At 48.7% G+C, this 9,495-nt stretch overlaps 1 pseudogene; it reads left to right on the top strand.

Annotated features, from left to right (window-relative positions):
* Positions 1 to 468: 468 nt before the first annotated feature.
* On the top strand, positions 469 to 9,265 carry LOC121488817 (annotated as a pseudogene).
* The last annotated feature ends 230 nt before the right edge of the window (positions 9,266 to 9,495 follow it).

Raw genomic sequence — 9,495 nt, 5'->3', positions numbered from 1 at the left:
AACTTAAAACAACAATCATAAGGATAGGAGGAGCCGGGCTAGGGAGAGAGCCTCCAAGGACAGGAAAGCAGTCCCGGAGAAGCAGGAACTTTGAAAATCTGCACTGGATTCTTCCCGGATGGAAAGGTGCTTAGCACGGAAAACAGGTAGAACCGCAGGAGGAGCAGTGGATCCTCCAGGTTGCCAGGGACCCTAACAGAGGAAGGGCACCTGGGGGAGAGTGCGCCACAGACTGTGAGCCAAGCTCAGTAAAGGGCTGGAGCATGCCCAACAGGACCTTGGGGAGAAGCCGGTAGGTCAGGGGGAGCTCTGGGTGGAGGGGACTGCACCCTATGCCTTTGGGAGCCGTGGCCCCAGGAGGGTGATTCCAGTAGCACAGGCCCCAGATCCCAGGCCGCCAGGGAACACAGCCACTGACCCTGTGCTCCCCCAGGACAGATGGACTGGGGAAGGCCCAGGACAGCAAGGATGCTCCTGCTGCCAGGCGCCCCCAAGGTGTACAGGTAAGCACATCCACCCCCAGAGCATCCAGGTCAGTGCGGACTGAGAGCTGTGGAGGTTACTGGGGGAGCGGACACCAGGGCTGGAGAGCTAACCACCGGCAGTGTTGTTAGTCCTTCTGGTGTCACCCTGTGCCTGGGACTGAGAGGGGCCTCCAGAGAACAGGGGCCAGGAAGTAAACAGCTCCCACTAAGCTGTGCATACTCCTGAGAATAAGCACAGACACCCTCCCCAGAAGACCAGCTGGAAGGACAGGGGAAGAGCAAGTTCTTGGCCCAGCAGCGCTGGAGAGCTCCATATATAAAACCAGAAGAACCCGTCCTTGTTTCTGTTTGTTTTCCCCTCCCTTTTTTGTCCTTTCCTTCTTTTTTCCAGTACAACTTGCTTTTAACCTGTCTGCACTGAGCAAAATGACTAGAAGGAAGAACTCACCACAAAAGAAAGAATCTGAAACAGTTCTCTCTCCCACAGAGTCACAGAATTTGGATTACAATTCAATGTCAGAAAGCAAATCCCGAAGCAGAATTATAAAGCTACTGGTGGCTCTAGAAAAAGCATAAAGGATTCAAGACAATTCATGACTGCAGATTTTAGATCTAATAAGGTCAAAAATAAAAATCAATTAAATGAATTTCACTTCAAACTGGAAGTCCTAATGATGAGGGTTCACAAGGTAGAAGAATGAATAAGTGACATAGAAGACAAGTTGATGGCAAGGAAGGAAGCTGAGGAAAAAAGAGAAAACAATTAAAAGATCATGAAGAAAGGTTAGGGGAAATAAATGACAGCATCAGAAGGAAAAAATCTACGTTGAATTGGGGTTCCAGAGGGCCACGAAAGGGACAGAGGACCAGAAAGTGTATTTGAACAAATCATCACTGAGAACTTCCCTAACCTGGGAAGGGAAACAGGTATTCAGATCCAAGAGATAGAGAGGTCCCCCTCTAAAATCAATAAAAACCGTTCATTACCCTGACATTTAATACTGAAACTTGCAAATTCCAAAGATAAAGAGAAGATCCTTAAAGCAGCAGGACACAAGAAATCCCTAACCTTTATGGGGAGAAGTAATAGGTTAATAGCAGACCTCAGCAGAGACCGGGCAGGCCAGAAAGGGCTGGCAGGATATACTCAGGGTCCTAAATGAGAATAACATGCAGTCAAGAATACTTTATCCAGCAAGGCTCTCATTCAGAATAAAAGGAGAGATACAGAGCTTCCAAGATAGGCAGAAACTGAAAGAATATGTGACCACCAAACCAGGTCTCCAAGAAATATTAAAGGGGACTCTGTAAAAGAAAGAGGAAGTCCAAGAAAACAATCCACAAAAAAAGGGACTGAATAGGTATTACAATGACGCTAAATTCATATCTTTCAAAAGTAACTCTGAACGTGAATGGCCTTAATGACCCCATCAAAAGATGCAGGCTTTCAGACTGGATAAAAAGCAAAACCCATCTATTTGCTGTCTACAAGAGACTTATTTTAGACATAAGGACACCTACAGCCTGAAAATAAAAAGTTGGAAAACCATTTACCATTCAAATTGTACTCAAAAGAAAGCAGGGGTAGCCATCCTCATATCAGATAAACTAAAGTTTATCCCGAAGACTGTAGTAAGAGATGAAAAGGGACACTATAACCTACTTAAAGGATCTATCCAACAAGAGGATCTAACAGTCATGAATATTTATGCCCCGAATGTGGGAGCTGCCAAGTATATCAGTTAATAACCAAAGTTAAGACATACTTAGATAATAATAAACTTATAGTTGGAGACTTGAATACAGTGCTTTCTACAATTGATAGATATTATAAGAACAACATCTCCAATGAAACAAGACCTCTAAATGATACACTGACCAGATGGATTTCACAGATATTTACAGAACTTTACATCCAAATGCAACTGAATATACATTCTTCTCAAGTGCACATGGAACTTTCTCCAAAATAGACCACATACTAGGTCACAAATAAGGTCTTAACTGATACCAAAAGATTGGGATCATCCCCTGCATATTTTCAGACTATAATGCTTTGAAACTAGAACTAAAACACAAGAAGAAGTTTGGAAGGATTTCAAAAAAGTGAAGGTTAGAAACCATCCTGCTAAAAGTTGAAAGGGTCAACCAGGAAATCAGAGAAGAATTAAAAATATTCATGAAAACTAATGAGAATGAAGATACAACTGTTCAAAATCATTGGGATACAGCAAAAGCAGTCCTGAAGGGGAAATTTTTTTTTCGCATTTCTTTTTTTTAATAATAAATTTATTTTTTATTGGTGTTCAATTTGCCAACATACAGAATAACACCCAGTGCTCATCCCATCAAGTGCCCCCCTCAGTGCCCATCACACATTCACCCCCACCCCCGCCCTCCTCCCTTTCCACCACCCCTAGTTCGTTTCCCAGTTAGGAGTCTTCATTTTCTGTCTCCCGTTCTGATATTTCCTACTCATTTCTTCTCCCTTCCCTGAAGGGTAAATATATCACAATACAATCATCCATCCAAAAATTGGAAAGAACTCAAATGCAAAAGCTAAACTTTCACCTAAAGGAGCTGGAGAAGGAACAGCAAATAAAACCTTCACCCAGCAGGAGAAGAGAGTTACTGAAGATTAGAACAAACTCAATGAAATAGAGACCAGAAGAACAGAGTAACAGATCAACAAAACCAGGAGTTGGTTCTTTGAAAGAATTAAAAACATAGATAAACCATTAGCCAGCCTTATTACAAAGAAGAGAAAAAAGACTCAAATTAATAAAATCATGAATGAGAAAGAAGAGCTCACCACCAATACCAAGGAAATACAAACGATCTTAAAAACTTATTATAGCACCTATACGCCAATAAATTAGGCAATCTAGAAGAAATGGATGCATTTCTGGAAAGCCACAAACTACCAAAACTGGAACTGGAAGAAATAGAAAACCTGAACAGGCCAATCACTATGGAGGAAATTGAAGCAGTCATCAAAAACCTCCCAAGACACAAAAGTCCAGCACCAGATGGCTTCCCAGGGGAATTCTATCAAACGGTTAAAGAAGAAACCATACCTATTCTACTAAAGCTGTTCGGAAAGATAGAAACAGATGGAATACTTCCAAACTCGCTCTATGAGTCCAGCATCACTTTTATTCCAAAACCAGACGAAGACCCCACCAAAAAGGAGAATTACAGACCAATATCCCTGATGAACATGGATGCAAAAATTCTCAACCATATACTAGCCAATAGGATACAACAATACATTAAGAAGATTATTCACCATGACCAAGTGGGATTTATCCCGGGGATTCAAGGCTGGTTCAACATTCGAAAAACAATCAATGTCATTCATCACATGAGCAAAAGAAAAAACAAGAACCATAGGATCCTCTCAATAGATGCAGAGAAAGCATTTGACAAAATACAGCATCCAATCCTGATAAAAACTCTTTAGAGTGTAGGGATAGAGGGAACATTCCTCAGCATCTTAAAAGCCATCTATGTAAAGCCCACAGCAGGAAGAGTAGGGTCCCCAAGTCACCTGTCCCCACCAACTTACCTAGATAACCTTCAAATCATCCTGAAAATCTACGAATTCCGCCTGAGATTTAAAGAGAGACCAGCTGGAATGCTACAGTGAGAAGAGTTTATGCTCCTATATAGGTAGGAAGACGGGGGGGGGGGAAGAAATAAAGAAACAAAAGGCCTCCAAGAGGGAGGGGCCCCGCGAGGAGCCGGGCTAAGGCCGGGCGAGTGTCCCCAGGACAGGAAAGTCCCGTCCTGGAGAAGCTGGAGCTTCACCAATCTTCCGGGCGGAAAGGCACTCGTAGGGAGTTGGAGCAGGACCCCAGGAGGGTGGGGATGCCCTCAGGATCCCAGGGGTACTAATAGGACCTGCGCCCTGGGGAGAGTGCCACACGCCGGCCGAGCTCCCTAAATGGCTGCAGCACCTGCGGCCCAGGAGCAGCTGGGAGGGGCGCTGGCGGGGGCTCCACGGAGGGGGCTGCATGGAAGGGAGCGGGAATCCAACAGCGCAGGCCGGGAGCACAGGGGGCCGAGGACACAGCCCAGGATCCGGCCTCCCCCCCGGGACAGACAGAGTCCGGGAGGGCCCAGGACAGCAAGGACGCTCCTGCCCCGAGCTGAGCAGATCAGCGGCCCGCCCCGGAGCATCCAGGCCCTGCAGACGGAGAGCTCCATAGTTACTGCGGGAGCTGACTCCAGGGCTCCAGAGCTGGCTGCCGCCACTGGGGTTGTCCCTCCTGGGGCCTCGCGGGGTAAACAACCCCCACTGAGCCTCACAGTGGCCTCACAGGATAAGCAGCTTAAACATCACTCACTGAGCTCTGCACCAGGCAGGGGGCTGAGCAGCTCCCGCAAGTGCTAAAATCTGAAAATCAACACAGCAGGACCCTCCCCCAGAAGACCAGCTAGACAGACAGGGGAAAAACAAATTGTTGACCAAGCAGCACTGGAAAGTTCCAGGGGAAGTCAAGGGACTTACAGTATACAGAATCAGAGGATACTCCCCCTTGGTTTCTTTGTTGGTTTTTGTGGGGTTTTTTTTGTTTTGTTTTGTTTTGTTTTTTTCTTTTTGATTTCTGTTTGCTTCCCCCCCCCATTTTTTCTTTCTTTTTTTCTCTTTTTCTTCTCTTTATTTTTCTTTTTTTCTCTTTTTTCTTCCTTCTTTTTTTCTTTTTCTTTTCTTCTTTCTCTTCTCTCTTTTTCTTCCTTTCCCAATACAACTGGTTTTTGGCCACTCTGCACTGAGCAAAATGACTAGAAGGAAAACCTCACCTCAAAAGAATCAGAAACAGTCCTCTCTCCAACAGAGTTACAAAGTTTGGATTACAATTCAATGTCAGAAAGCCAATTCAGAAGCACTATTATAAAGCTACTGGTGGCTCTAGAAAAAAGCATAAAGGACTCAAGAGACTTCATGACTGCAGAATTTAGATCCAATCAGGCAGAAATTAAAAATCAATTGAATGAGATGCAATCCAAACTATAAGTCCTAAAGACGAGGGTTAATGAGGTGAAAGAACAAGTGAGTGACATGGAAGACAAGTTGATGGCAAAGAGGGAAACTGAGGAAAAAAGAGACAAACAATTAAAAGATGATGAGGATAGATTAAGGGAAATAAGTGACAGCCTGAGGAAGAAAAACCTATGTTTAAGTGGGGTTTCCCAGGGCGCTGAAAGCGACAGAGGTCCAGAATATGTATTTGAACAAATCATAGCCAAAAACTTTCCTGATCTCGGAAGGGAAACAGGCATTCAGATCCAGGAAATAGAGAGACCCCCCTAAAATCAATAAAAACTGTTCAACACCTCGACATTTAATAGTTAAGCTTGCAAATTCCAAAGATAAAGAGAAGATCCTTATAGCAGCAAGAGACAAGAAATCCCTAATGTGGGACTGGGGAAATTTAACAAAAATCCCCTACCCCCGGACAAGCAGGGCAGGACTAACTCTACACCAGCCACCTTCTGTATCACCCCCACATGACCTGCTTATTGCTTCGAGCACTGCCCCACCCTAGTCAAGCCCAGGGAACACCCTAATCGGAAATCAGCTCAGTGATAGGCCAGTTCAAATGGATAGTTTAGGCTAAAATGTAATTCAATCGGCCACCTGCATGTGGACTGACATGACTGCAACTTTCTGCATATCCCATTGGCCCTATAAAGCTGCTACACCTCTTAGTCTGGGGGTCCAAGTCCCTGCTCCGCTGTGTCGGGTATACTTGGACCCAAGCTCGAGCTTGTAAATAAACCCTCGTGTGTTTGTATCGGTGTCGGCTCCTCGGTGGTTTCTCGGATTAGCAATCTTGGGCACAACATCTGGGGGCTCGTCCGGGATCCGAGAGACCTCCAGGACCCTATCTGGAGGTTTTCACGCGTGGTGAGTGCACTCAACTTTTTCCACCTTTTGAGCGCATATTCTCTGAGAGCTCTAAACTGTACTGTACCTGTAGGAATTCCAATCTGTATTGGGTTGGCATTGGCTTAGGCGGATGCGCTGGCGGGCGGTCGACCGGGGTCTTGAGGAGATGTCCCTAGCCCCTGCCTGGAGGACTGAGGTCCTCATCTGTTAGGACGGTCTGCTGCCAGCCCTTCTGGTTACCTTCTGTTTCGTCTCCGCAGCCGCACTGGAACGTTTGTCTGTGTCATTGTGTTCTTCTTACCTGTTTTGCGTGCTTGTCTGTATTACTGCGTCTTTAACTGTCATAACTGTCTACATAAGGAGAGGGAACAGCAGGCGATGGTGGCAGCAGCGGCTCGTCTAGGCTGGTTGCTCGCCACGCTGTGCCTGGGCATCGCCGCCGGGGAGGCCGCGTGGGGCCCGTGGGTGCTGGGCGTCTGTCGGGAGGAAGATGGGGACAAGGACGCAGGGTGGGTGCGCGGAGGAGAGGCGCGGGCCGCCCCGGAGGCCGCCTTCCGCCTGCGCCTCTTCGGCTTAGGCTTGGCCAACAGCTCCTGGTCCTGGGTGGCCCCCCGAGGGGGCGGGCTGCCCGAGGGCCTGCTGGCCGTGACGCCCGGGAAGGCGGTGTCTGGAGCCCGCGCAGCGCTGGGTCGGCCGCGCCCTGGGCGCGCTGTTGCTGCTGCCCAGCCTGGCGCAGGCGGTGCTGGCGGTGCTGCTGTACTGCACGGCGGACCAGCGCGCCGTGCCACCGTGCTGGGCAGCGCGGGGCTCATGTTCCTCGTGGGCGAGGTGGTGCCGGCTGCCGTGAGGGGCTCTGGGCGCTGGCGCTGGCCCCACGCACTGCTGCTCAGCCCCCTGGCCATGCTGCTGACCCTGCTGGTGGCGCTGCCCGCGGGCCAGCTGCTGGAACTGGCAGCATGGCCCGGGCGGCTTCACGAGCGCGTGCTGGAGCTGGTCCGCGGCGGCAACCCCTACAGCGACCTCAGCAAGGGCGTGCTGCACTGTCAGACCGTGGAGAAAGTGCTCACGCTCCTGGAGGACTGCTTCATGCTGGACTTCGGCGTCCTGGCCAGCATCATGCAGAGCGGCCACACATGCATCCCGGTGTACGAGGAGGAGCGCTCCAACATTATGGACATGCTGAACCTCAAGGACTTAGCCTTCGTGGATCCCGAAGACTGCACGCGGCTCAGCACCATCACCCGCTTTTACAACCATCCGCTCCACTTCGTCTTCAAGGACACCAAGCTGGACGCTGTCTTGGAGGAGTTCAAATGAGGGAAGTCTCACCTGGCCATCGTGGAGAAGGTGAACAACGAGGGTGAAGGTGACCCCTTCTACAAGGTGCTGGGCCTCATCACCCCTGGAGGACGTCATTGAGAAGATCATCAAGTCTGAGATCCTGGATGACTCTGAGGACTACCGAAATGCCACCGTCAGGAAGAAGCCTGCTCCTCTGAGTGCCCCTCTCCTGCGAAAAGAGGAATTCTCTTGTTCAAGGTGTCTGACGATGAATATAAAGTGAAAATCTCACCTCAGCTGCTCTTGGCTACCCAGCGCTTCCCCACTCGAGAGGTGGATGTTTTCAGCCCCCTGCAAATCTCCAAGAAGGTCCTGCTGCACCTGCTGAAGCATCCCAGTTTCAACCAGGAAGTGAGGTTTGACAAGAACAACCGTCTGGCTGCACACCATTACCTGTACCAGCCAGCCAGCCAGTGGATTATTTCATTCTCATCCTGCAGGGCAGGTTTGAGGTGGAGATCAGGAAAGAGGGCCTGAAGTTCGAGAACGGAGCCTTCATCTACTACTGAGTGTTCGCCCTGACAGTGCCGTCCTCGGTTCACCAGTCCCCAGTGTCCTCGCTCCAGTCCGTCCACCACGACCTGGAGCCAGAGCCAGCCGATGATGCTCGCTTCTCTGCATACTGTCCTGACTATACCATGAGGGCCCTCTCCGACTTGCAGCTCATCAAGGTCACGCAGCTGCAGTACCTCAATGCACTCCTGGCCACTCGAGCCCATACCCAGCTGGGGGAGCAAGAGGGCACCAGGGGATGGTTGGTGGTGGGCTTTCTACTTTGTCTTTTTCTCCTTATGCCCCCTTAGTGAGGGGTGGGAGCTCTGGCGGCAACTCCAGGGTGGGGAGACAAGCCCCGGAATCGGAAAAGCTGGGTTTGCTTCTGGGCCTAGCCACCACCTGGCCAAGTGACCTGAGGCAAATCACTCTGTAATTTGTCTGCACCTCAGTTTCCTCCTCTGCCTATCAATTTTTGTGAAGTATAAAGCATTGGTATGTACATAAGAGATGATTATTATTCGTAAAGGGGGTTTCTTTGAGTTGTATAAAAAGTTAGCAATTGCCCAGTTCTTGGATTTTGAACCTGGGAACCTTAAATTGAAGTTGGAGATCCCCCTAAATTCCTTGAAAAAATAATGGGAGTGTGCATTTCATTTCTTCAGTTAAGGCCTTCAGAGACATGGTAAAATTGGACCAGGGGATTTTTAGTTACCAACACTGAAGAAACCCTAAGGTTTAAGAACAGACTCCATAACCCATGAGCAGGTGTGTCCTAAGCTGAGGGCCCTCTATGAGACTGGGCCACCCCCGGGCTCCCATCGATATCTGCCAGGTGACTGGGTATACGTGTGGAGATACCAACACCAGAAACTTCAACCTTGCTGGAAGGGACCCTACATCATGATCCTGACCACTTCCACCACTCTCAAGGTTGACGGGATTACTCCCTAGGTCCACTACACCCACGTCCGGCCAGCTGACCCATACGCTGTTCTCAAGGACTTTGTTCCAGAATGAAAAAGCCAACTGGACAAGGACAATGCCCTAAAGCTAAAACTGTGCCGTTCTCACTTATTTCCCACCTCCAAGAATCCCTAGTCTGAGGTTGTCCTTCAAAATAGAAGGGGAGGTGGAGGGGCAAGATGGCGGAAGATTAGGGTCCCCAAGTCACCCGTCCCCACCAAATTACCTAGATAACCTTCAAATCATCCTGAAAATCTATGAATTTGGCCTGAGATTTAAAGAGAGACCAGCTGGAATGCTACAGTGAGAAGAGAT

The sequence above is a fragment of the Vulpes lagopus genome, chromosome 4 (genome assembly GCF_018345385.1).
Source record: "Vulpes lagopus strain Blue_001 chromosome 4, ASM1834538v1, whole genome shotgun sequence".
NCBI lineage: Eukaryota > Metazoa > Chordata > Mammalia > Carnivora > Canidae > Vulpes > Vulpes lagopus.
The sequence above is the reverse complement of the archived record's forward strand: the minus strand, read 5'-3'. Positions and strand labels throughout refer to the sequence as shown.